Source organism: Macaca nemestrina, chromosome 10, assembly GCF_043159975.1.
Source record: "Macaca nemestrina isolate mMacNem1 chromosome 10, mMacNem.hap1, whole genome shotgun sequence".
NCBI classification, from domain to species: domain Eukaryota; kingdom Metazoa; phylum Chordata; class Mammalia; order Primates; family Cercopithecidae; genus Macaca; species Macaca nemestrina.
The window spans coordinates 142,666,902-142,691,377 of record NC_092134.1 but is presented as its reverse complement, the minus strand read 5'-3'; the positions used below and the strand labels follow the sequence as shown (position 1 = coordinate 142,691,377).

Here is a 24,476-nt window from a genome sequence, read left to right as displayed (position 1 = left end):
AACGACTCCAAGTCTAGTTCCATGGAATGAGGGGCCTACAATGAGGCCCTAGGGATCTTGCTTCGTGGAAGGAGCAAAGCATTGTTGCAGGGTACTCGAGAAGGCAGCAGTAAGAAGATCCTTTAATTTTGAATTGTGGGAAAAGCTCTAGGGTGAAAGCCAAGTGGCCTGGATTCCTCTCTGTGTGCTGAGTCACTGTGTTTTTCGGCAAGTCACTTAACTTCTCTGGGGTTTACATTCTTCTTTGTGAATGTGAAGCTATCAAAAGAGTTGATTCCTAAGATTCCTTCCAGCTCTTAAATTCTGTTTCCAATGTGTGTTTTGGCCAGGTGTGGTAGCTCACACTTGTAATCCAGCACCGAGGCAGGCAGATCACCTGGGGTCAGGAGTTTGAGACCAGCCTGGTCAACATGGTGAAACCCCATCTCTACTAAAAATATAAAAATTAGCTGGGCGTGGTGGTACGTGCCTGTCATCCCAGCTACTTGGGAGGCTGAGGCACACGAGAATGGCTTGAACCCTGGAGGTGGAGGTTGCAGTGAGCCGAGATGGCACCACTGCACTCCAGCCTGGGTGACAGAGCGAGACTCTGTCTCAAAAAAAAAAAAAATTGTTTCTATTAAATACTTCCTGTGTAACAGTATAAGATCTCAGATACAGGTCTGAATTTCAGTGTGTAAAAGTTGAGGGCTAGAAATTATTGGCTTTTTAAAAAATTGAAACAGCAAGAAGAATCGAATGCTTTTAGTTTAATTTTACCAATAAGACCCTCCCTGATGGAAAATTTATGTAATTAGAAAAATTTTAGGGAAAATTACCATGATCTGTTGCCTCTGCTAATGGAGACTGAGTAGGGCAGACCCACGTCAAACAAGATACAGAAGTGAGAATAAAAGCGGACTACGGAACATGCTTACAAACTCACTTATGCCCATGTACACATTAACTCAGCTGCTTTCAAATTCACTTCTCCAGGAATCCCAGGGCCAACAGGGATGGCAAAGGGAAGCTTTCTGAGGGTCTGTGGAGGGAGCCAGTAGTGCAGTCAGTGTTATTGAACGTCTCCATCTTCACTCTTCAATATAGTAACCATTAGCCACATTAGCCAATCAAGCACATGAAACTTGGTTGGCTGAGTAAGAATTTGAATTTTAAATTCGATTTAGTTTCAATACATTCACATATTTTGATTTTATTTATGTTTAAATTTATTTTAGAAACAGGGTCTTACTCTGTCACCCAGGCTGGAGTACAGCGCACAATCATAGCTCACTGCAGCCTCGAACTCCTGGGCTTAAGTAATCCACAGCCTTAGCCTCCCCAAGTGCTGGGATTACAAGTGTGAGCCACTGCACCTGGCCTAAATTCACCTTTTTTTTTTTTGAGACAGAGTCGCACTTTGCACTTCATGCAATTCTCATGCCTCAACCTCCCGAGTAGCCAGAATTACAGGCATGCACCATGCCCCGCTAATTTTTTTGTGTATTTTCAGTAGAGATGCGATTTCACCATGTTGACCAGGCTGGTCTCAAACTCCCGACCTCAGGTGATCCGCCCACCTTGACTTCCCAAAGTGCTAGAATTACAGGCGTGAGCACCGTGCCCAGCCTCTGAATTCACATTTAAGTAGTCACATTTAAGCAGCTAGTAGCTACCTTCTTGGCCAGTGGAGCTATTGACCAAAATTCTACATTTAGAATTCTGTCACTGCGTATGTGTCACTTCTGTTCGGGTTGCTCAGGCCTCGATCGGAAGTCAGGCACACAGCCTTGTGGGAATGCCCCTGAGGCCTGGGCACGCTCTTGGTGGTGGTGAGTAAAATTTCCCTTCGCTCTTTCGCTCCCAGAGGAGGGGGATTTTAACTGTGACTCACTGTTCAATGAATGATTAAGAACAGAGCCTCCAGCCGGCACGGTGGCTCACGCCTGTAACCCCAGCACTCTGGGTGGCTGAGTGGGGTGGATCACGAGGTCAGGAGTTCAAGACCAGCCTGGCCAAGATGGTGAGACCCCGTCTCTACTAAAAATACAAAAGAAGTAGCTGGGCGTGGTAGTGTGCGCCTGTAGTCCCAGCTACTTGGGAGGCGGAGGCAGGAGCATCGCTTGAACCCGGGGCAGGGAGCTTGCAGTGAGCCGAGATCACATCACGGCACTCCAGCCTGGCAACAGAGCAAGACTCCATCTCAAAAAAAAAAAAAAAAAAGTGCCTGGCATTCTCTTGGTGGCTTAAGGGAGAGGAATAGCTGATCTCTTCTTAGTGATGGGAGAGAGACAGACATCAGTGGTTTGCAAACTTTTTGAAGATGAGAAATCCTTCTCTTAAATGTGATCTTACGTGGAAGTGAACATAAAGCAGATTAAAGTGAAGCTGCTCGAATTCTAGAGTCACATCCAGCTCTGCCCTGTCTCTCCCACCCCCTCCATCCCCCCCCGCCCAACTGCCCCGCTCCATTTCTCAAGCTGCCCCTTAAGGCACCTCTTGGGAACCAATGGACTTCTGCTCAGGAGGCATGGGCGATAAGCCTCTGAGGGCTGGTGTGTGTGGGCTGGGCAACCCCAAGACACACAAAATTGGGTGGAGGTTTCAAGTCTGGAAGTGATATTTAAAAAAGGAAAAAAAGGCCAGGGCGGTGTCTCACACCTGTAATCCCAGCACTTTGGGAGGCCTAGGCGGGTGGATCACCTGAGGTCAGGCGCTCAAGACCAACCTGGCCAACATGATGAAACCCCGTCTCTACTAAACACACACACACACACACACACACACACACACACACACTCAAAATTAGCCAGGCATGGTGGCAGGCACCTGTAATCCCAGCTACTTGGGAGGCTGAGGCAGGAGAATCTCTTGAACCCGGAAGGCGGATTCAAGAGTCAAGATCGTGCCATTGCACTCCAGCCTGGGCGACAAGAGTGAAACTCCTTCAAAATAAATAAAAATAAGTCAATAAATAAGGGGGAAAAAAAAGAATAGGAAAAAGAACGTTTACAAAGCACAGTCAAAATTACAGCCACTTATCCAGGCATGACGGGATGCTGGCCCACAAGGCCTTTTTCACTGACAAAGTGTTCCTCAGACACCGCACCTATGAGGCATTCTTGCCAAAAATATTGAAACTGAATATGCTTTAGATCTAATTTCCAGTTTATAGGAAACACAGGGAAGATAGGAATATATTAAAGATACTCAGGGATGGATTAAACCTGGGAAATTCTACAGTGCAAACAACCTGACCTGGTTTCTTCAACAAATAAATTAGAGGGAAAAAGAAAAGAAGAAGGAATTCATAGATGAAAACTTAAGAGACAGGCCCGGGTGCAGCAACTCACATCTATAATCCCAGCACTTCAGGAGGCTGAGGCAGGTGGATCACTTAAGTCCAGGAGTTCGAGACCGTCCTGGGCAGCATAAGGAGATTCTGTCTCTACAAATATATATTTTTTTAATCAGCCTAGGCTGGGCGCGGTGGCTCACACCTGTAATCCCCGCATTTTGGGAGGCTGAGGCGGGTGGATCACCTGAGGTCAGGAGTTTGAGACCAGCCTGGCCAATGTGGTGAAACCCCATCTTCACTAAAATACAAATATTAGCCAGGCATATGGTGCATGCCTGTAATCCCAGCTACCCGGGATGCTGAGGCAGAAGAATTGCTTGAACCCAGGAAGCGGAGGTTGCAGTGAGCCAATATCGTGCCATTGCCCTCCTGGGTGGCAAGAGTGAAACTCTGTCTCGAAAAAAAAAATTAGCCTGGTGTGGTGGCAAGCAGCTGTAGTTCCAGCTACTAGGGAGGTTGAGTTGGGAGGACTGCTTGAGCCCAGAAGTTCAAGGCTGCAGTGAGCTGTGGTCACGTCACCGCACCCAGCCTGGGCGATAGAGGGAGACTCATCTCAAAAAACAAAAAAAAAAAGAAAAAGAAAGGAAAAAAAACACCTAAGAGACATATCAACCAAATACAGCGTATAGACTTTGGATTATGTTGCAAACAAACCAACTGAATAATAAAACCTATACCAGATAACCAGGGACATTTGAATACTGATTAGATATCTAATATTATTAAGGATATTTTGTTAACTTTAGGTGATATATGGTATTTTGGCTATGTTAATAAAAAGAGTCATTGTTTTTAGAGATTATTTGAGATGGAACAATATGTTGTATTTGCTTCAAAATAATCCAGTGGTAGGGTGGTGAGTGGGAATACAGATGAAACTAGATTGCTCGTGTGTTGATAATTGTTGAAAATGGGTTTTGGGTACATGAAGATATATTACTCTCTCTGTTTTTGTGTATGTTGGAAAATTTCTATAACTAAAAGCTTTTCTAAATGGCGGGGAAACCACAAAGTGTTCCTCAGACAGAGATGCCTGAATGTCACTGATGTACTGTGTCTCAAATTGCACAGCAGACTCCGGTCCGGGTGTGGGGAGGAGAGGATGCAAGCTTGAAGGTGGCAATGGAGAGTGGACAGAAGAAACAGCAGCCAAGTCTCTAAGACTGGGTGGGAGCGTAGGAATGGAGTTCTGAGTAGAGGATGGAAATCAGAGCTTAAAGTCTCAAGAAAACCACAACAAACCCTCCAATGGAGGTACCAGTTCAACCACCACTTCATTTTACAAATGAGAGAAGCAGTTCAGTGTTAAGGTGGGACTAGAGACTTGCGAGATGAGCTTCCTGGCTATCCCTTTAATCACACAGATATGTACATCTGAGTGTGTGTGAGAGAGAGAGAGAGAAAAAAAAACTAACACAGGAATAGTTGCTGTCAGAGTACTTTATGCTTTCAGAGTACTTTGTACATATTTTATTTGATTTGATCTTCACGATGACCCAGTAGCAATTTACAGATGAGGAAGGTAAAACCAAAGTGTCCTGTCCAGGATCACACAGCTGGTGACGGAGCCAGGACTCAATTTGAAATTTCTTCCTTCCAATTCTTTCTTTTTTAACATAGACCCCCCCAATCCTCAATACATGCACAGCACATGTGCACACGCGCACACACACGCACACACACGCGCGTGCACACACAAGCGCACGCACACGTGCACACACACGCAACACACACGAGTGCACACACACGCACAAGCATGCACACACACGCGCACACACACGCACACACGTCATTATTGCTGCTTGTATAGTGGAGTTCAACATGTTGTTGATAATAACTCACCATCCCCTAAGGAGACAGACATAGTTTTGACTCCCGGTCCTGTTGTTTACTAGGTGTGTGTGTGTGTGTGTGTGTATGTGTGTGTGTGTATGTGTGTGTGTAAATAGACTTTGTTTTTTTTAGAGCTGTTTTAGGTTCTCAGCAAAATCAATCAGAAAGTACAGAGAGTTCTCCTCTATCACCCCAACTCACGGCCTCCCACACGGTCAACATCCCACACCAGAGTGGTGCATTTGTTGCAGTCATTGAACCTACGTTGACACGTCATTATCACCCAAAGTCCACAGTTTACATGAGAGTTAGCTCTTGGCCTGGCACATTCTGGGGGTGTTGACTAGCTGTGTTTTTGAGCAGCTTACTTTGCTTCCGTTCTCCCTGTGAAGGTGGGGACCGCAGTACCTGTTTTAGAAAGATCACTATGAGAACTAAATTAAATCAGATCATGCGTATCAAGCAAATTACCTGCCTGGCACAGAGTTAAAGAAACCAGTAAATGGAGCTAATGTTAATATTCATACGAATCCCTTCAGTCTGAGCCTGGCTGTGTAATTGCTGAATCCTCCCCTTGTTCTCCTTGATCTCAGCCCATAACCTCTTGTTTGTGCCTGGATGACTCTACCAGAGATGATTTCTAGAAGTTCCTTAAAGATATTAGTCTGTGGGCTGGGCACGGTGGCTCACGCCTGTCATCCCAGCACTTTAGACTGCCGAGGCGGGTGGATCACCTGAGGTCAGGAGTTCGAGCTCAGCCTGGCCAACATGGTGAAACCCCGTCTCTACTAAAAATACAAAAATTAGCTGGGTGTGGTGGCAGGTGCCTTGAAATCCCAGCTACTCAGGAGGCCGAGGTGAGAGAATCGCTTGAACCCAGGAGGCGGAGGTTGCAGTGAGCCAAGATCGTGCCATTACACTCCAGCCTGGGCAACAAGAGTGAAACTCTGTCTCAAGAAAAAAAAAAAAAGTGTGTATACACACACACACACACACACACACACACACACACACACACACACACACATATTAGCCTGTGAAGATTTACTGTGCTGCTGACAGGAACTTAATGTTTGGTTCTTGTGGAAAGAGCTGTTAGGCAAGCAGGGATGCAATAGATGTAGGTTCGCAGAATGAACACTTATGGTGGGCTGCAGGACAAAAAAAGTTTCCAATTTGGACCCCTCACCAAGAGAAACAGAAGGGGAAGAGAAAGTACAGAAGGGAATAATCAAAGTGTGGGGGCGAGCCGCTGCTTTTAGCCACGGCGAAGGTGAAATCAAGAAACTTTTTTCAGTGGGGTTTGTCGAAGAAGACCTTCAATACTGTGAACTATGGAATATGCAAAATGAGAACTATCTTGTGCGTTTCTATCTCCTTCTCCTTCATGCTGTTTACCTTCAGGTGCCTACGCCGGGTGGCTGGAGGAAATTAAAAGGAGCAGAGCTTCCAGCATTTTTGCTTGTATGAACAACTCTGGTGAAAAGATTTTGTGCCAAAGGTTCTTGGTTGCTCCTCTGGCAACCAGTTCCTTCCCCTGCTGTTGTACAGCGTTCAGAGTCTGCACAACAGTACTGACGTCACTGTTTCATATGCATCTGTAAGCACGCATCTGTAAGCCCTTTGAGAGCAGGGGCTGTGGCTTCTACTTCTGAAACTCCCATAGCAGTAAGCCCCGTGCAGATAGCACCTAGTAATTGATACGGGGCTTCTGAGGGGGGCCCCCTTCTGCACAGTGTAGTGGTAGGTCTCCAACTCAAGTCAGATGCCCACGAGATTCTTGTTAGAAAAACTGTGGGTAACTCAGACCCAAGAGAGTGGGGTGCAAAAATGGAAGTGCAGTTTCCTGAGCATTGTCATAATGTGACATTGACTGCTGTGTGATCTTATGTGAGTCATTTCCTTCCCACCTGCTACCTTGGTTTCACTCATCTGCACAATGAGAACGATTTTGTAAAGGCACATGCATATATTCACTTTTTTTCCTGATTAGAAAAGTAAGATATTTTTTCTTGAAGAAAATATAGAATATACAGAAGAATGTGTGAGAAATGAAAGTCCCCATTTAAAACCACCCGGAGGCCAAGCACAGTGGCTCACGCCTGTAATCCCAGCACTTTAGGAGGTCGAGGTGGGTGGATTACTTGAGTCCAGGAGTTCCAGACCAGCCTGGGCAACATGGCACAATCCTGCCTCTACAAAAAATATAAAAATTAGCTGGACGTGGTGGTGCATGCCTAGTTCCAGCTACTTGGGGGGCAGAGCTGCAGTGAGCCAAGCTTGTGCCACTGCACTACGGCCTCAGAGACACAGCGAACCCCACTCCCACTGCAGAAAAACAAAAAAGGAAAAAGAAAACCATCCAGAGATTAAACATTGTTTACATTTTGGTTTACTGCTTTTTGTTTTTATTGATTTCTATTAAACATTTGATGTAGGCCGGGCGTGGTGGCTCACACCTATAATCCCAGCACTTTGGGAAGCTGAGGTGGGTGGATCATTTGAGGTCAGGAATTCGAGACCAGCCTGGCCAACATGGTGAAACCCTGCCTGTACTAAAAATACAAAAGTTAGCCGGGCGTGATGGCGGCGCCCGTAGTCCCAGCCACTCGGGAGGCTGAGGTGGGAGAATGGCGTGGACCCAGGAGTGGAGGTTGCAGGGAGCCAAGAGCGCGCCACCGCATTCCAGCCACAGTGACAGAGCAAGACTCTGTCTCAAAAAAAACCTGATGTAATTGGTTTATTGCTTTTTAATCTTTTCTCTGTGTGTGTGCCGTGTGTGTGTAATGTGTGGAGTCCAGTGCAAAATGAAAACCTAGGGCCCCCTGTTCCCAGATTATGAAGAACTTCAAGAAGGCAACAGCAGAGCGTTGAACCCAGTCAGGAGTCCTGGTTGACGGAGTGATCACGTGCCCATGAAGCAGGCTCTTTCTATTCCCTACTTAGAATAATAAGATCATTTATTGAGGGTTCTCTGTGTGTCAAGTGTTTCATTTAATTAGTTATAATTTAATTCAGTTTCTTTGATATAAATACAATTCTTCCCCCTCCCCATTTTCGCAGATAAAACAACTGGGGATCAGAAAGTTTAAGTAACTTGCTCAAGTTCATACTGTTAGTCAGAGCAGAGACAATATTCACACCTGAGTCTTTCTGGCTTCAGGTCTGTGCCTTTTCCATTGCAGTCCATTCCCTCGCATACTAACTTTTATAAATTCATTTAAAAATTATTAGTAAAGTTGAGATTATACTATACATAAAATCTTGCATTGCATTTTTTTAATTTTATATCACAGTTGTTTTTTCTTCCTCTGTTATTAAATAGAGGAGAAAAACTGTGGCTATTTATGAGAAAGAGTGAAGTCATAAATGACAAAGCACTGAGAAGAATTTCATTGCAAGATTAGATTAAATACAAAATATCAGTGAGCCAAAGCAGGAGCATGTGGCCCGTGGAGACCGGGCAAAGCCTAGGCTGCTGTGTGTAACCCACATCCCCCGACTGATAAATAGAAAATAAACACCTCGCTCTCCCTGCTCTGAACATCCTCCACATTGAAGAGGATATCTTTGCAGATCCCCAACAGTCAAGAAGATTTCTGTCCAGTTTTACTTTCCACAAAAGTAAAAGTTGCATTGCAAAATGAAAGCAATGGGTTCTTTTTCGAGCATAAATAATATGACATAGAACATAATTTTCAACCTCCTCCTTACACATACACACACACACATGCTCAAATACCCTTATGGGGGTGTGCATTCCTGTCTTCCTTGGCAAGCACCGAGTTACATGTAAAAAAGAGCCAGTACTGAAGGTAATATTAAAAATGTTACTATACACCACCGCAGACTTTGGGAAATTGACTTAACCTCTCTAAGTCTGAGGAGCCACATGTGTAAAATAGAGGCTCGTAAGAGCTACCTCAACAGAATGAGGAAAGAACTTAACAGGTAGGCTTTATCTAAAGCTGGGATTTCAAAGCCAAGAGACAGGCTTAGGTTACTGCGAATTAGATTTTCTTTGTAGGCCTTAATTCCTCAATGAAAACCGCAACCATGGTTAGGGTCCCTGGGATCTAGGGTTGAGGAACCAGAGGAGAAGAGGAGTAAGGCCTGTTCCTGTACCCATCTCCTTTTGTTTGTCGCAGTTCTTATTTTCTAGGGAACTGTGGTTAAAAGGAAGGCAGAGTACAGCTACCTCTTAGGGAGAGAAAAAAACCAAAACACAATCCGCAGCTTTCGAGGTGTACGAGGGAGAGAACAGTAAAGTAGTGATTTTCCCCTGAAGTCAACTGAGTCTTGGGGAATTTAAGCAGCTAAAGGGACACAAGTGTCAGGCCACAGAAAGTGAGAGCCACGGGGGCAGGAAAAAAAATCCCTCTTCATTTGGTGCTAAGTTTCCACCTATCAAAATACATCTTTCTAGATGACTTGCTACCCTTTGCTGGCAAGCTCTCCCAATGTTGTGCAAAGAGATTTAATAAGAAATAGCAGTCTGGGCATGGTGGCTCAGGCCTGTCATCCCAGCACTTTGGGAGACCAAGGCAAAAGGATCACTTGAGCCCAGGAGTTTGAAACCAGCCTGGGCAACATTGCAAGACCCTGTCGCTACAAAAAAACCCAAAAATAATTAAATGAGCATGGTGGTAAATTATAGTGAGCTATGATTATGCCACTGCACTCCAAGCTGGGTGACAGAGCAAGACCTTGTCTTTAAAAAAAAAAAAAGAGAGAGAAAGAAAGCCGGGTACGGTGGTTCACAGCGCCCAGCACTTCTGGAACACTTTGGGAGGCCGAGGTGGGCAGATCACCTGAGGTCGGGAGTTTAAGACCAGCCTGACCAACATGGAGAAACTCTGTCTCTACTAAAAATACAAAAATTAGCCAGACGTGGTGGCACATGTTTGTAATCCCAGCTACTCAGGAGGCTGAGGCAGGAGAATCACTTGAACCCGGGAGGCAGAAGTTGTGGTGAGCCGAGATCGGGTCATTGCACTCCAGCCTGGACAACAAAAGTGAATCTCTGTCTCAAAAAAGAAAAAGAAAAAGAGGGCCGAGTGCAGTGGCTCATGCCTGTAATCCCAGTACTTTGGGAGGTTGAGACGGACAGATCACGAGGTCAAGAGTTCGAGACCAGCCTGGCCAACATGGTGAAACCCCGCCTTTACTAAGAATACAAAAATTAGCCAGACGTGGTGGTGCGTGCCTGTCATCCCAGCTACTCCAGAGACTGAGGTAGGAGAATCACTTGAACCTGGGAAGCGGAGCTTGCAGTGAGCCAAAATCCTGCCACTGTACTCCAGCCTCGGCAACAGAGCAAGACACCATTTCAAAAAAAAAAAAAAAAAGGAAAAGAAAAAGAAAAAGAAAAAAATAACATGATTAGATTTTAGATATATACAGTGCATGTACAGTGTCCCCCCAAATCTGTCTTCTGAGGCCCAGCAGGCACATAACCCCAGGTCACTCACAGTAAATGAGGAAGGGGTGGCAATGGGTGGGCCCCTATGTTTGGAGGCTCTGGCGCTATTCTCTCGCATGCTCACCTCCCACTGTGCCCCAGCCTGGAGTTTTTTCTCTTTCTGCTCTTTACTAGCACTCCTCCGCTGCCCTTTTCTCTCTCCCTTTTTTTACCTTCTTCAAGAGGCTGAGGTCAAGCCCTTTTCTCATTAAGACTAAGTAACCTGTGGACAGAACCTCTGTATTCCCCAAATGTTTTCCTATAATGTCATCACACATGGGTCACAGGACGACCCTGCATGCCCCTTTATTTCACAGACCAGGCTGTGCCAAGAGCTCACGACCAAACACTGGCAAAGGGCAGAGCCACGGCTTCCACACGAGTCTTGGACATCAAATCTCCCTGTATTCTTTCCTCTGTTCCTGGCTGCCTGGCTCCCCCAGGTACACACACCTCCTATTCCAGGACACCCTTGAACGTGGCCAAGCCTCCCTCTTCCTTCTTCCTCCATTCTGTTCCTCCCCTTCCATCACCATTTCTTCCTCTTTATACTTTTCATTCACAGCATTTGGCGACTTCCTCCCCCATTTTCGACGTAAAGCTTCCGTTTTCTAGCACTTTCAACTTGACTTTGAAAAGCTTGCAAATGGGAAAGACCCTTATAGTTTTCTGCCTGGGATTTTTCCCCGCCCCTTTTACTGCTTGAGATGAACACCTACTTAAGAAACTGAGAATCCTTATAATCACAGTGGGTTACATTTTGGTTTTGCTTCTCATTATGATTTTTGAATTATTAATATAGTGTAAGTCCATTATAGAATACTTGGAGAATAGAGAAGGGAAAACAATACCGTAAATACCGTAATATAACATCATAATCCCAACACCCCTGCACTGAGCCTATTTTAAGAATGACGATGTTTTAAGGAGAAATTGACTCTCCACTTACTCCTATAATTACCACACTGTTTTTGCTTGTAGAATGTCTTTTCAGCTCACGGTTCCTTTGCAAGACACTAGTCAATTCATGAGCACAGGGTACCATTGACTGCTCAGCCGTGGTCTGTTAGAGAGTAGCCACAAATTCCGTTTCATTTAAGGAACTAATCAACTTATTTTAAACACTTCCATTGCCTGCTAGGTCAAAGAAGGCCTCTATGAGAAGAGCATTTGGACCGGTTGATCTTTGGATAACAATAACCGTGCTTAACCCAACACAACCTTGTCCAGATCTAGCCGTTCAAATATTCCTTGCAATGCAGGCAAGTATAGAATACATCCTCTGTTCATGGAGGGGGTTATTTAGGGATAGAAGGAATACATAAAATGAGTCTATATAGACAGAGACTCTTGAGCCCAGGATTCTGTCCTCAGCCTGGGCAACATAGCAAGACCCTGTCTCTATAAAAAACAAACAAACAAACAAAAAACAACAAAAGAAAACTTTTTAAAATAAAAAAATGAAACAAAAGAATATATAGACTCGTTTTATATATTCCTTCTATCCCTAAGTAACCCCTGCCATGAACACAAGAGGTATTCTGTACTTGCCTAAATTGTAAGAAATGTTTGAATGGCTAGATCTGGACAAGGTTGTGTTGGGTTAAACATAGTCCTGAGCTCAGGAGTTCAAGACCAACCTGGGCAACATGGCAAAATCTCGTCTCTACAAAAAATACAAAAATTAGCCAGGTGTGGTGGCGTAATGCCTGGAGTCCCAGATACTTGACAGGCTGAGGCAGGAGAATCGCTTGAGCGTGGGAGGTGGAGGTTGCAGTGAGTCCAGATCACCACTGCACTCCAGTCTGGGCAACAGAGTGAGGAGATCCTGTCTCAAAAACAACAGAAAGAATGGTTGGTGGTTGTGGTTGATGTATAGGGGGAGGGTATACCAGAATCACCGGGAGATGGCCACATGTGTAACAGACAAAGCATTAGATTCAAAAGATACAAAAAACTAATAAAGAGCTGGGTGGGGTGGCTCATGCCTGTAATCCCACCACTTTGGGAGGCCGAGGCAGGTGGATAACCTGAGGTCAGGAGTTCAAGACCAGCCTGGCCAACATGGTGAAATCCCATCTCTAGTAAAAATACAAAAATTAGCTGGGCATGGTGGTGGGTGCCTGTAATCCCAGCTACTCAGAAGGCTGAGGCAGGAGAATCGCTTGAACCTGGCAGGCAGAGGTTGCAGTGAGTCAAGATCATGCCATTGCACTCTAGCCTGGACAACAAGGTGAAATACTGTCTCAAAAAAAAAAAAAAAAAGCCTACTAAAAATCAATAGGAAAAGCATAAACAGCCCAGCAGAGAAATGGGCAAAGAATTTGAACAGTACTGTGCAGAAAAAGAAACTCAATGGGCAAATGTGAAAAAAGGCTCCACTCACTAGCAACCGGGGACACACAATTTAAAAACAACAATAAGATACAATTTCACACCCATGGAACTGGCCAAAAGTAAATGTTTGACAACAGCAAATGTTGACAAAGATGTATGAAAATGAGAACTCTCATGCTCATCTGGCCGAAGTGTAAAGGACAAGGTCATTTGTGAGAATAACTTGACAACATCTAGAAAACTTGAAAATGTCCATAGTCTAAAACTTTGCAATCCATTTCTAGGTCATATTCAAATCAGCTTTTCTCAACTGAGATTCTTCTTCTGAACCATAGAACACAGAAAATTATTTGAATGATTATTTTCCTCAACTCTCCCAAGGATGGTACATAACTAGTATCATTCTAGATACATAGGAGAAAAGTTAATTATTACATACAGTGGTTGCATTATGACATTAGAGTTTGTCTTGTTAAACCCAGTTAAGAAAAACCACAAGGGACTCTCCCAAACATATTTATAATGCCTCACTACTAGTAATAATAAAAAAAACTGGAGGCTGGGCATGGCGGCTCATGCCTGTAATCCCAGCACTTTGGGAGGCTGAGGTGGGCGGATCACAAGGTCAGGAGTTCAAGACCAGCCTGGTCAATATGGTGAAATCCCATCTCTACTAAAGATACAAAAACAATTAGGCAGATGTGGTGGTGCACACCTGTAATCCTAGCTACTAGGGAGGCTGAGGCAGGAGAATCACTTGAACCTGGGACGTGGAGGTTGCAGTGAGCCAAGATTGTGCCACTGCACTCCAGCCTGGGCAACAGGGTGAAACTCCATCTCAAAAAAAAAAAAATGGAAATACTTTGTTCATTTGTAGGAGAATAGACAAATAAATCACAGTATATTTCTATTTTTTTATTTTTTATTATTATTTTTTTGAGATGGAGTCTCACTCTGCCGCCCAGGCTGGAGTGCAGTGGCATGATCTCGGCTCACTGCAAGCTCTGCCTCCCGGGTTAACGCCATTCTCCTGCCTCAGCCTCACAAGCAGCTGGGACTATAGGCGCCCACCACCACACCCGGCTAATTTTTTTGTATTTTTAGTAGAGACGGGGTTTCACCGTGTTAGCCAGGATGGTCGCGATCTGCCGATCTCGTGATCCGCCCGCCTCGGCCTCCCAACACAGTATATTTCTAATGTGGAATATTCTATATAACAGTTTAAATCAGTGAACTAGATCTGTATGATTCAGCATTGATAAATCCTGAAAATAAAATATTGACTCAAAATGGTACAACATTATAAAAGGATGATCCCATAACAAATATTTTATAAAATATGCAAATGAACACCATATATTACAGTGTATTTGTAGTGAAAATATAAAATAGGGTTTAGATACACATCACATTCATGTGGCTGCTTCTAGCGGGAGAGGGAAGTCATTAGATTCTCTTTAAGAATCTTTCTGGCCAGGCGCGGTGGCTCATGCCTATAATCCCAGCACTTTGGGAGGCTGAGGCAGGCGGATCACAAGGTCAGGAGATCGAGACCATCCTGGCTAACATGGTGAAACCCTGTCTCTATTAAAATACAAAAAAAAAAAAAATTAGCCAGGCGTGGTGGCGGTGCCTGTAGTCACAGCTACTCAGGAGGCCAAGGCAGGGGAATCGCCTGAACCCAGGAGGTGGAGGTTGCAGTGTGCCGAGATCGCACCATTGCACTCCAGCCTGGTGACAGAGCAAGACTCCGTCTCAAAAAAAAAAAAAAAAAAGAATCGTCTGGATTTCCTTCCAGTACATGGTAGGATTGTATGTCCCTACATTCTTTGAAGTTAGGCACAACCATATGACTTACTGTGGCCAATAAAATGTAACTGGAAGTGTCACTTTTGGGTGGAAGATCTAAGAATGATACGCACCGAGCTCTTCCCTTTGCTGCAGCGATCGTCAATGTGTCAGATTTCCGTGTTTCAGTCCACTTCATCCCCTGGGTCCTGGAGGGAAGACAGTGTACAACAGTTTCCAAATGAGCCACAGTGAACGTGAGGCATGACTGAGAAATGAACCTCTGTCTCCTTAAGCCACTGAAATTTTGGGAGTATATGTTTGTTACTGTAGCATAGCTAGCCCATCACATTGTTACAGGGACTTCAACTTTATCTGTAATGTTTCATTCCTTCTTTTTATTTTTAAGGTCTAGAGAACAGATGACTAAGTGTTAACATTTGTTCATTTTGAATGGACAGTGCTGAGTCTTATAGTATCCTCATTCTTTTTAGACTTTTGTGATTAAAGTCTCTGGAATTGGCCGGGCATGGTGGCTCATGCCTGTAATCCCAGCACTTTGGGAGGCAGAGATGGGCAGATTGCCTGAGGTCAGGAGATCGAGACCAGCCTGGCCAACATGGTGAAACCCCGTCTCTACTAAAAATACAAAACTCAGCTGGGCGTGGTGGCAGATGCCTGTAATCCCAGCTACTCGGGAGGCTGAGGCAAGAGAACTGCTTGAACCTGGGAGGCAGAGGTTGCAGTGAGCCGAGATGGCACCACTGCACTCCAGCCTGGGCAACAAAGTGAGACTCTGTCTCAAACACAAACAAAAACAAAACAAAACAAACAACAACAACAACAAAACAATTCTGATATGCATGCTCTTCCTTTTAAGCCATCTCAAACCTCTTCAGAAAACAGAAGTGATACAATGTGAATCCTCCATCACATCATCTCCTTTTCAGGTCCTCTGCACTGAGGATGCTTCATTTCTCCTACAGCAAGGGGACCTTCGGTGCTTCATTTCTCCTACAGCAAGGGGACCTCTACGGCAGGAGACATCTGCTCGTCAGTCCTTAGCACGGCCACTGTGCTACGTCCAAGCCTAGTGTGAGCCTGTGACGTGGGATTGGTCCTGACCTCTCACATGGGTATAATAAAGGAGTGCTGTCTGTGGAAATAAACCTTTGTGTCTACTTCATATTTATAAAACAGATGCTTCCATGACTTCCTTTTCTTCCCACACAGTATTTTATATTAAATATCTAAATGAGAAACACAGAGTCAAGATCATTCAAATGGCTCAGCAATACACCTCATCTATAAATCAAAGCAAAGGAACACTTCAGTAGTGAAGAACAGTCTGTGCCAGGAGACAGGATACTTCTCTTCTATTTGTGGGGATGCTATTGTCCTGCCTTGTGACCTGGCCTCTGCAGGACTTGGCGTCCTTTTTGTGTAACATGACATTTCTCCTAACACTAACTTTGTATCAATACTTTCATTTTAAAAATTAGAAGTCATTATTTTCTTGTATTATTTTAAGTTTTTAATCTCAAAATTAAAAAAAAAAAAGAAAAATTACAAATTAAAAAAATAACTTGGCGGGGGGCAGTGGCTCATACCTGTAATCCCAGCACTTTGGGAGGCCAAGGCGGGTGGATCACCTGAGGTCAGGAGTTCAAGACCAGCCTGACCAACATGGAGAAAACCCATCTCTACTAAAAATACAAAATTAGCCGGGTATTGCGGTGTGCGCTTGTAATCCCAGTTACTCAGGAGGCCGAGGCAGAAGAATCGCTTGAACCTGGGAGGTGGGGGTTGCGATGAGCCGAGATAGCACCGTTGCATTTCAGCCCGGACAACAAGAGCGAAACTCCATCTCAAAAATAAAATCAAATAAAGTAACTGAAAAACCAAATAGAGTTAAAATATTACACATTAGTAAGCATGTGATCAAAGGCAGGCAGTTCCCCAGGCAAGTAGCAACAAGTGACACAGGAATGGAATCTTAGTCCCCAGGGTGGGGCTAGGGCGATACAGGGGTAGGATGATTTCAGACATAGGATTTGTTTTTGGTTTTGGTTTTGGTTCAGCATTCCAAAAGCAGCTTTCTTTTATAACATAAAGAAATTAGAAAAAGTAGCTTTCAAGCCAGTATGATCAACTAAGACACTATTTCCCAAACTAGTGCTGTGAGGAACACCGTCGTTAGAGTTCCTAAGTGGGTACACTCAGTGGTCACATTTGGAAAATGATGTATGCTCTCTCTCTCTCTCGGAGAATCATCATGCATATTATCTTATGAAAGACTGAGAAATCCTACAGAAAAAAAAAAAAACCCACCTATTTTAACTTTGTTGAATCCAGCATTCACCAATTTATCTGTGCAGGGATCACTTTTTTGCTCACTTCCGTTACCACCTTCCACGTCCACGTGGGGAGTGCTGCGCTAAGTCAACATCTTGGCCTGTGAAGCCACGGACTCTTTTGTGCGTTTCTGCCACGGCATTGCTGAGTAACCGGGTCAGCCCTCTGTTGGGGTCTTGATTTCTCCACCTGAAAAATGAGGAAGATAACACTTGTCCACACTTCATAGAGATGAGCTAGATAATGTCCATGAGGGCTTTGAACCTTTAAAGCAGGTTCTATAACCACATAAGCACGATGGGATAATAAGTCACCTCGTTAGGTTCTATCATACACACCCGGACCTAGCAGGCTCTCCACACTTACCTTTCTGTCCTGGTCCCTGAGGGCTTTATATAAATTCCATAGACTCCAGTAAGCAAACCCATTTCATGCTGGTTCCTGTTTCAAACAGACCAAAAAGGAAAGAAAGGAAATAAAGAGAAACAGAGCAAGTGAAGAAATAGAGAGCGCAGGAACAACAATGGTTAACACTGACTGAGTACTTACTAGGTGTTAACACATATGCCAGGCAGTTGAAACACAGTGTTTAAATTATCCCATCGAGGGCTGGGTGCAGTGGCTCAAGTAATTCCAGTACTTGAAAGGTCGAGGCAGAAGGATCGTTTGAGCCCAGGAGTTCGAGACCAGCCTGAGCAACATAGTGAGACCCACATCTACAAACACAGATGCACAACACACACACAGACACACACACACAAATTGACCCATCTAGCCCTCACCAAAATCCTAAGGAAGACACACTTATTATGACCCAATTGGAGGTTAGAGAGTGTGTCTTGCCCAAGGACACACAAGTATTATCTGAACAGGCCTGCCTGATTCCAAAGCCTGTGTGGCCTTGTTTCCTAAGGTGGTACACATAAAATGATCTTAGGTGGTGTAAAAAAAAAAAATTATTTTAATAGTTTTGCATTTTAATGTATATTTGAAAAAATATAATATGTATTGCAAAGCCATGGTTTCATTCAAAAATATCATAGGCGAAGATAAGAAAATAATAAAGTCTAATTAAGAAAATAATAGGAAAACTGATGCGTGGAAATGTCAAAAATCATGAAGGTGGTGTGCTAGTGAATGAAGTGGGGGAATCATTGCAACGCATCCTTCTACCTTCCAAAAACCTTCTACCTGCCAAAAAAGAGAAGGTAAGTCAAAGCCCAGTTAGATTCACCTTAACAAGGCTGTTGGTTTTGTTTTGACTCTCGCTGTGTCATCCAGGCTGGAGTGCAGTGGCGTGATCATAGCTCATTGCAGCCTTGAACTCCTGGGCTCAAGGGATCCTTCTCCCTCAGCCTCCTGAGTAGCTGGGATCACAGGCCTGCTCCACCATGCCTGGCAGACTCACGTTAACAAGGCTTTGAGCTTGTTTCTGTCTCCTCTAGGCTCAAGTGCAAGAGAGGAAATGAAGTTCAGTGAAGGTGAAGGTTGGCAACGGTTGCTATGTTTATCTGCAGTGGGGAGGTGGGGGCAGAGGCATATCTGTGATTGTGAGATCCGATTCACAGAAAATCACAGACTGACAAGCACCATCTCCTACAGAGAAGGAAACAATATCTTTAGGCTCTTGGTAACCCTCTCCCTGACCTTCCAACCGTGCGCAGCTGCCTGCTTCATCTCTCAGCTCTGTGGAGAGGGGGAGGGTCTTAGTGAAGGCTTCTCGGTTGCAAAAGCAACCCACTCAATTAGTTCAAGTCAACCAGAAAAAAGAAAGAAGGGCTTGTGTAGATACTGGGTTTTGTATAGACCACAAAAAGATGGGAGCTGGAGTGGGAGTCAGGACCCATAACTGCTGTTTGTTTTTTGGGCGTCTCTCATCTCTGCTCCTCTGAGGTTCTCTTTCATTCTCTCTTTCTGAGCTTCACCAGGCGTGACTATCTGGCCTAGGCTTACATCACTTCACAATTCTAGCCCCTACCAGACAAGGCCCAGTGTTTCTTGGCCTCAATTCTAAGTTGCCATTAGCAAGTCAGATTGGCCTAGCTAGAGTCAGGAGTTCATTGCTGCACAGTGCATTATAGCTAGGGTAGGTCACGGTGTAAGCAATTAACAGGCCCTTCTGAAATCCAGCATCCTCACCCTCAATGGTTCCTGTGATTTTTAATAGGCAAGAGCTGGGTCAGCTTCCCTGATACTGTGGCCACTATATTCCCAGCTTTCCTGCTGTTTCAGTACAGCAAGTTGTATTTTGACCTTTGAAATACAGCACTGGGTTTCTCGCATCAGTAACAATGCTTCTTTCATTCCACCAACTCTGGTCACCTTGAGTCTTGAGGACGATTGATGCTTACGGGGCGATAAACACGTAATCATTTGGCATAGAGAAAAAGGGTGAAGAAGCTGTGCTGTCAGTAATGGTTATGGAGTACCCACTGGCACTGTGTGGGGGGCTCTGGGAACAGCTGAAATGACGATGTTGATTATGATGCCAAAGATGATGGTAACGACAGTAAAAGAATTGAGAAGGATGAGCCTCCTGAAAAAACATAAGAATACAACAGAGAAAAGGAACACACATAATAGCTCTCCATGTAGTGAAAATAATCTTGAGTTAAAGACTCAAAGACTTGGGTTCTAGACTTGGCTTTGCCTTTTAACTACGTGAGTTCAGATCATTCACGCAGCCTTCTCAGACTCATCCCTTGGCTAGCTGTGGTCCACATCTGTAAACATTGGAATGACTTTCTAAGCCAGAAATGTCTGGGATCCTACAGTGTATAATTTCTATGCCTGGAGGATAAAGTGGATCTTGGAATAAATGAGGTGATTAGAGCCAGGTGACGATCAGTAAGGTCTGGTTTTCTAGGAGATGGGTCTTCAAGAGAGATTCAAAAGGCGTGAGGACAGCCTTTGGTGTGCAAACCCAAAAGTATCTGAGAAAATCTCATTCCAGCCAGTCGCGGTGGCTCAGGCCTGTAATCCCAGCACTTTGGGAGGCCGAGGCGGGTGGATCATGATGTCAAGAGTTTGAGACCAGCCTGACCAACACAGTGAAACTATACTAAAAATACAAAAATTAGCCAGGCGTGGTGGTGCGCGCCTGTAATCCTAGTTACTCAGGAGGCTGAGGCAGGAGAACTGCTTGAACCCAGGAGGCGGAGGTTGCAGTGAGCCGAGATCACACCACCGCACTCCAGCCTGGGCAACAGAGTGAGACTGTCTCAAAAAAAAAAAAAGAAAATCTCATTCCACTTAAAAAGTGTATTTTGCAGGCCGGGCGCGGTGGCTCAAGCCTGTAATCCCAGCACTTTGGGAGGCCGAGACGGGCGGATCACAAGGTCAGGAGATCGAGACCATCCTGGCTAACACGGTGAAACCCCGTCTCTACTAAAAATACAAAAAACTAGCCGGGCGAGGTGGCGGGCGCCTGTAGTCCCAGCTACTGGGGAGGCTGAGGCAGGAGAATGGTGTAAACCCGGGAGGCGGAGCTTGCAGTGAGCTGAGATCCGGCCACTGCACTCCAGCCTGGGCGACAGAGCGAGACTCCGTCTCAAAAAAAAAAAAAAAAAAAAAAAAAAAAAGTGTATTTTGCCAAGGTTAAGAATGTATCCGTGACACAGTCTCACCCCAGGTGGTTAGGATACAGCTTGCCGTTATACATTTAGGGAGATATGAGACATCAGTCAATACATGCAAGATTTACATCGGTTTGACCTGGAAGGGTGGGACATTTCAAAATGGGGGGCTTCCAGGTTATAGGTAGATTTTAACGTTTTCTGATTGGCAATTGGTTGAAGAGTTATTATCAATAGAAAGAAATGTCTCGGTTACAATAAGAGGTTGTGGAGACCAAGACTTCATCACGCAGTTGAAGCCTCCAAGTAGCAGGTTTCGCAGAGAATAGATTACAAATGTTTCTTTTTAGACTAACAAGACTTAAGGTCTGTGTTGATGTTAATGCTGGTCAGCTGTTCCTGAATTCCAAAAGGGAGGAGCGTATATGAGGAATGTCAGACCCCCGCTTCCCATCAGGGCCTGAACTAGTTTTTCAGGTTAACTTTGGAATGCGCTTGGCCAAGAGGAGGGGTCTATTCAGATGGTTGGAGGGGGCCTTAGAATTTTATTTTTGGTTACAGGTGGAGGGGAAAAGGCAAGGTCTAGGGTGGAAGACAGGGCCCACTATAATGGCTTGAGAGTATGCTGATCTAAAGGGTAAAAATCGAAAATGTAAGCAGAGAGTTAATTTGGGCCAAGTGTAAGCGCTGCAACTTGGAAGCACAGATTCAAGTTGTCCTGAATGTACGCTCTGATTAGCAGCAGTTACAAGTAAATTTTTAAAGGAAAAGAAGAGACGAGTTCCTGAGTTGTTTACCAAGAAGTTACATTAAAATGATATAAGATATTCCTTGGCTATACATTTTTCTTTGCCTCAAAAATTCCAGGAACGTGAAGACAATGGGTGAAGCAGCTAGTCTGAAAACTACAGGGAAGAAAAGAAAGAACAAAATGTCTTCAAATAATTGCTCCTGGGTATGGGTGGGGGCACGGATGTGATTGAAGTCCCATACTCACTTCTCTCTGGGCCAGATACATTTTGCATACCTCACATAGCTCTGACTGCTCTGAGCTATTTTTCTTTTTCATTTCTCGCTTTTGATCAGAATTTTTCTCTTCTAAAAGTATTGATGATCAGCCGGCACAGTGGCTCATGCCCTGTAATCCCAGCACTTTGGGAGGCGGAGGCGGGTGGACCACCTGAGGTCGGGAGATCGAGACCATCCTGGCTAAGATGGTGAAACCCTGTCTCTACTAAAAATAGAAAAAAGTAACCAGGCGTGGTGGCACATGCCTGTAATCCCAACTACTTGGAAGGCTGAGGCAGGAGAATCACTTGAACCTGGGAGGCAGAAGTTGTGGGATCGTGCCGAGATCGTGCCATTGCTGTCCAGCCTGAGTAATAAAAGCGAAACTCCATGTCAAAAAAAAAAAGTATTGATGATCAACATTTTAGGTGCCTGCCCCACATCACCACGAAGCACATCTAAGGGAAAGAGGAAACAGGTACTATGGCTCAAGAACATAGAGAAGTCTCAAGTCCAGATTGATTGGCAGCACAAAGGTGAAGTAGGAGAATAGGGAATTAGGGTAGCCAAGGGTTGGGGTAGAAGCAAAGGAACAGCAGGTGCAGTTAGTTCTCACGAGCAAAGGAACAGCAGGTGCGGTGAGTTCTCACGAGCAAAGGAACAGCAGGTGCAGTGAGTTCTCATAAGCAAGAGCGCAGCAAGTGCGGCCAGCACTAGGCACGACTGTGCAGCATGCAGGCCACATCTTCACTTCTGTGGAACTAGACAGAAGTTTCCACTTCAGCTTCTGATTGACTGCAGGCCAAGCCTCCACTTCAGCCTCTGATTGGTCTCAGGCCAATCCTTCATAGGGTCTAACCAACCGGAGGCCTCGAAAGGGCCCCTAGGGGTGTTGCCAAGTTCTTTCAGCTCAATAAAAACCCTAATTGAGACATCTCTTTAGCTGCTTGCTCGCACCTGCTTTTACTCTGTGAGTTGTACTTTTGCTTCTTCAATAAATCCGTGCCTTTGTTACTCCGTTCTTTTGTATTGTTTGTGCGTTTTGTTTAATTCTTTGTTCAAGACACCAAGAACCTGGACAACTCACAGTCAAGACCTTCCATCCGGTAACAAAGGAACAGAACTCAATCATGTCATCTGCCTACAAAGGAGCCATGGCATGTTGAATCACTTCTTTTTTTCTTTTTCTTTATTCTTTTCTTTCTTTTTTTTTTTTTGAGACAGAGTTTCACGCTTGTTGCCCAGGCTGGAGTGCAATGGCGTGATCTCAGCTCACCGCAACCTCCACCTCTCAGGTTCAAGCGATTCTCCTGCCTCAGCTTCCCAAGTAGCTGGGATTACAGGCACCTGCCACCACAGTCGGTTAACTTTTTGTATTTTTAGTAGAGATAGGGTTTCACCGACCTCAGGTGATCCGCCTGCCTCGGCCTCCCAAAATGCTGGGATTACAGGTGTGAGCCACCGTGCCCACCCCTGTTGAATCATTTCTAAGCATCTAGCTATCATGATCAGTTTTTCTGTTGTTGGCTTTTGTGAAAGGAAAACAAACCTCGGGACCCCAAAGTCACTAGTCCACAGGGAAAAGTCAAGCTGGGAACTGCATCCAGCTAACATGACCCCCATCCTATTCCTAAATAAGATAACTACAAAGATAATAAAAATTACATACCTCCATCACAATTTGCCCAAAAGGAAATTCCCTGTGGACAAAGGACAGCCAGAACTCAGTCATCCCTCTGCTCAGGTGAGACAAAAGCATGCACATCTAATTACTTCCTTTGTCCCATTGTTTCACTAAACTAGACTAAGGCATAAGTGACTATTCCTGTAAAATGTGTATTCAGTGAAAGGCTAATTAGAAACTCAAAAGAATGCAACCAGCCTGGTGTGGTGGCTCACACCTGTAATCTCAGCACTTTGGGAGGCCGAGGTGGGCAGATCATGAGGTCAGGAGATCGAGACCATCCTGGCTAACACTGTGAAACCCCATCTCTACTAAAAATACAAAAAATTATCTGGGCGTGGTGGCGGTGCCTGTAATCCTTGGGAGGCTGAGGCAGGAGAATGGCGTGAACCCGGGAGGCGGAGTTTGCAGTGAGCCGAGATCACGCCACTGCACTCCAGCCTGGGCGACAGAGTGAGACTCGGTCTCAAAAAAAAATAAATTACACAAATAATGTCAATTATATTCGAGACAGGATCTCACTCTGTTGCACCGGCTGAAGTACAATGGTACAATCATAGCTCACTGCAGCCTCAACCTCCCAGGCTCAAGCAATCCTCCCGCCTCTGCCTCCTTAGCTGGGACCACGGGCACATGCCACCATGTCTGGCTCATAGTTTCTCTTCTTTTTTTTAGAGATTTTTCTTGCTATGCTGTCCAGGCTGGTCTTGAATTCCTGGCCTCCCAAAGTGCTAAGATGACAGATGTAAAGCGTAGCAATTGGCCTTAACATAATATGATTTCAAGAGTTTAAATTCCTGAAAGCAATTTTGAAATTATTATACAAGTAACCTCCCTAATGTGTTCCTCAGTTGTCGTGGGTCCCAAGTACCCATATGGCCCTCAGAATGGCTATAAAGGGCGGGACCATCTGGGTCCTGAATTATATACCAGGCACAGAGCTCAGGACAGAGGACAGAGCTGTAAAGATGCCTAAAGAGGCCAGCCCTTCCCAGCATGTCCCCAGGAGGCACAGCTGGGCCAGGGAGGACATGCTGGGTTTGGCCCTGCCCTGCAGCTAGTGTCCTTGGTGCTGTGGACACACCAATGTCTTCAGGC

At 44.9% G+C, this 24,476-nt stretch overlaps 1 long non-coding RNA gene across 4 annotated transcripts in view; it reads right to left on the bottom strand.

The window, feature by feature from the left end:
* Positions 1-14,888: 14,888 nt before the first annotated feature.
* Positions 14,889-24,476, bottom strand: part of LOC105463813 (uncharacterized) — a 20,243-nt gene continuing 10,655 nt past the window's right edge. Inside the window, exons 1-4 of one of the 4 annotated variants that reach the window (XR_011609461.1) lie at positions 18,346-20,115; positions 17,478-17,552; positions 17,088-17,300; positions 14,889-14,965 (exon numbers count right to left, since the gene is read on the bottom strand). This is a non-coding gene — a long non-coding RNA (uncharacterized lncRNA). Of the gene's footprint in view, positions 14,966-17,087; positions 17,301-17,477; positions 17,553-18,345; positions 20,116-24,476 lie in introns of those variants that run through there. The other 3 variants (XR_976548.2, XR_976554.2, XR_976553.2) reach the window with 3 other exon arrangements.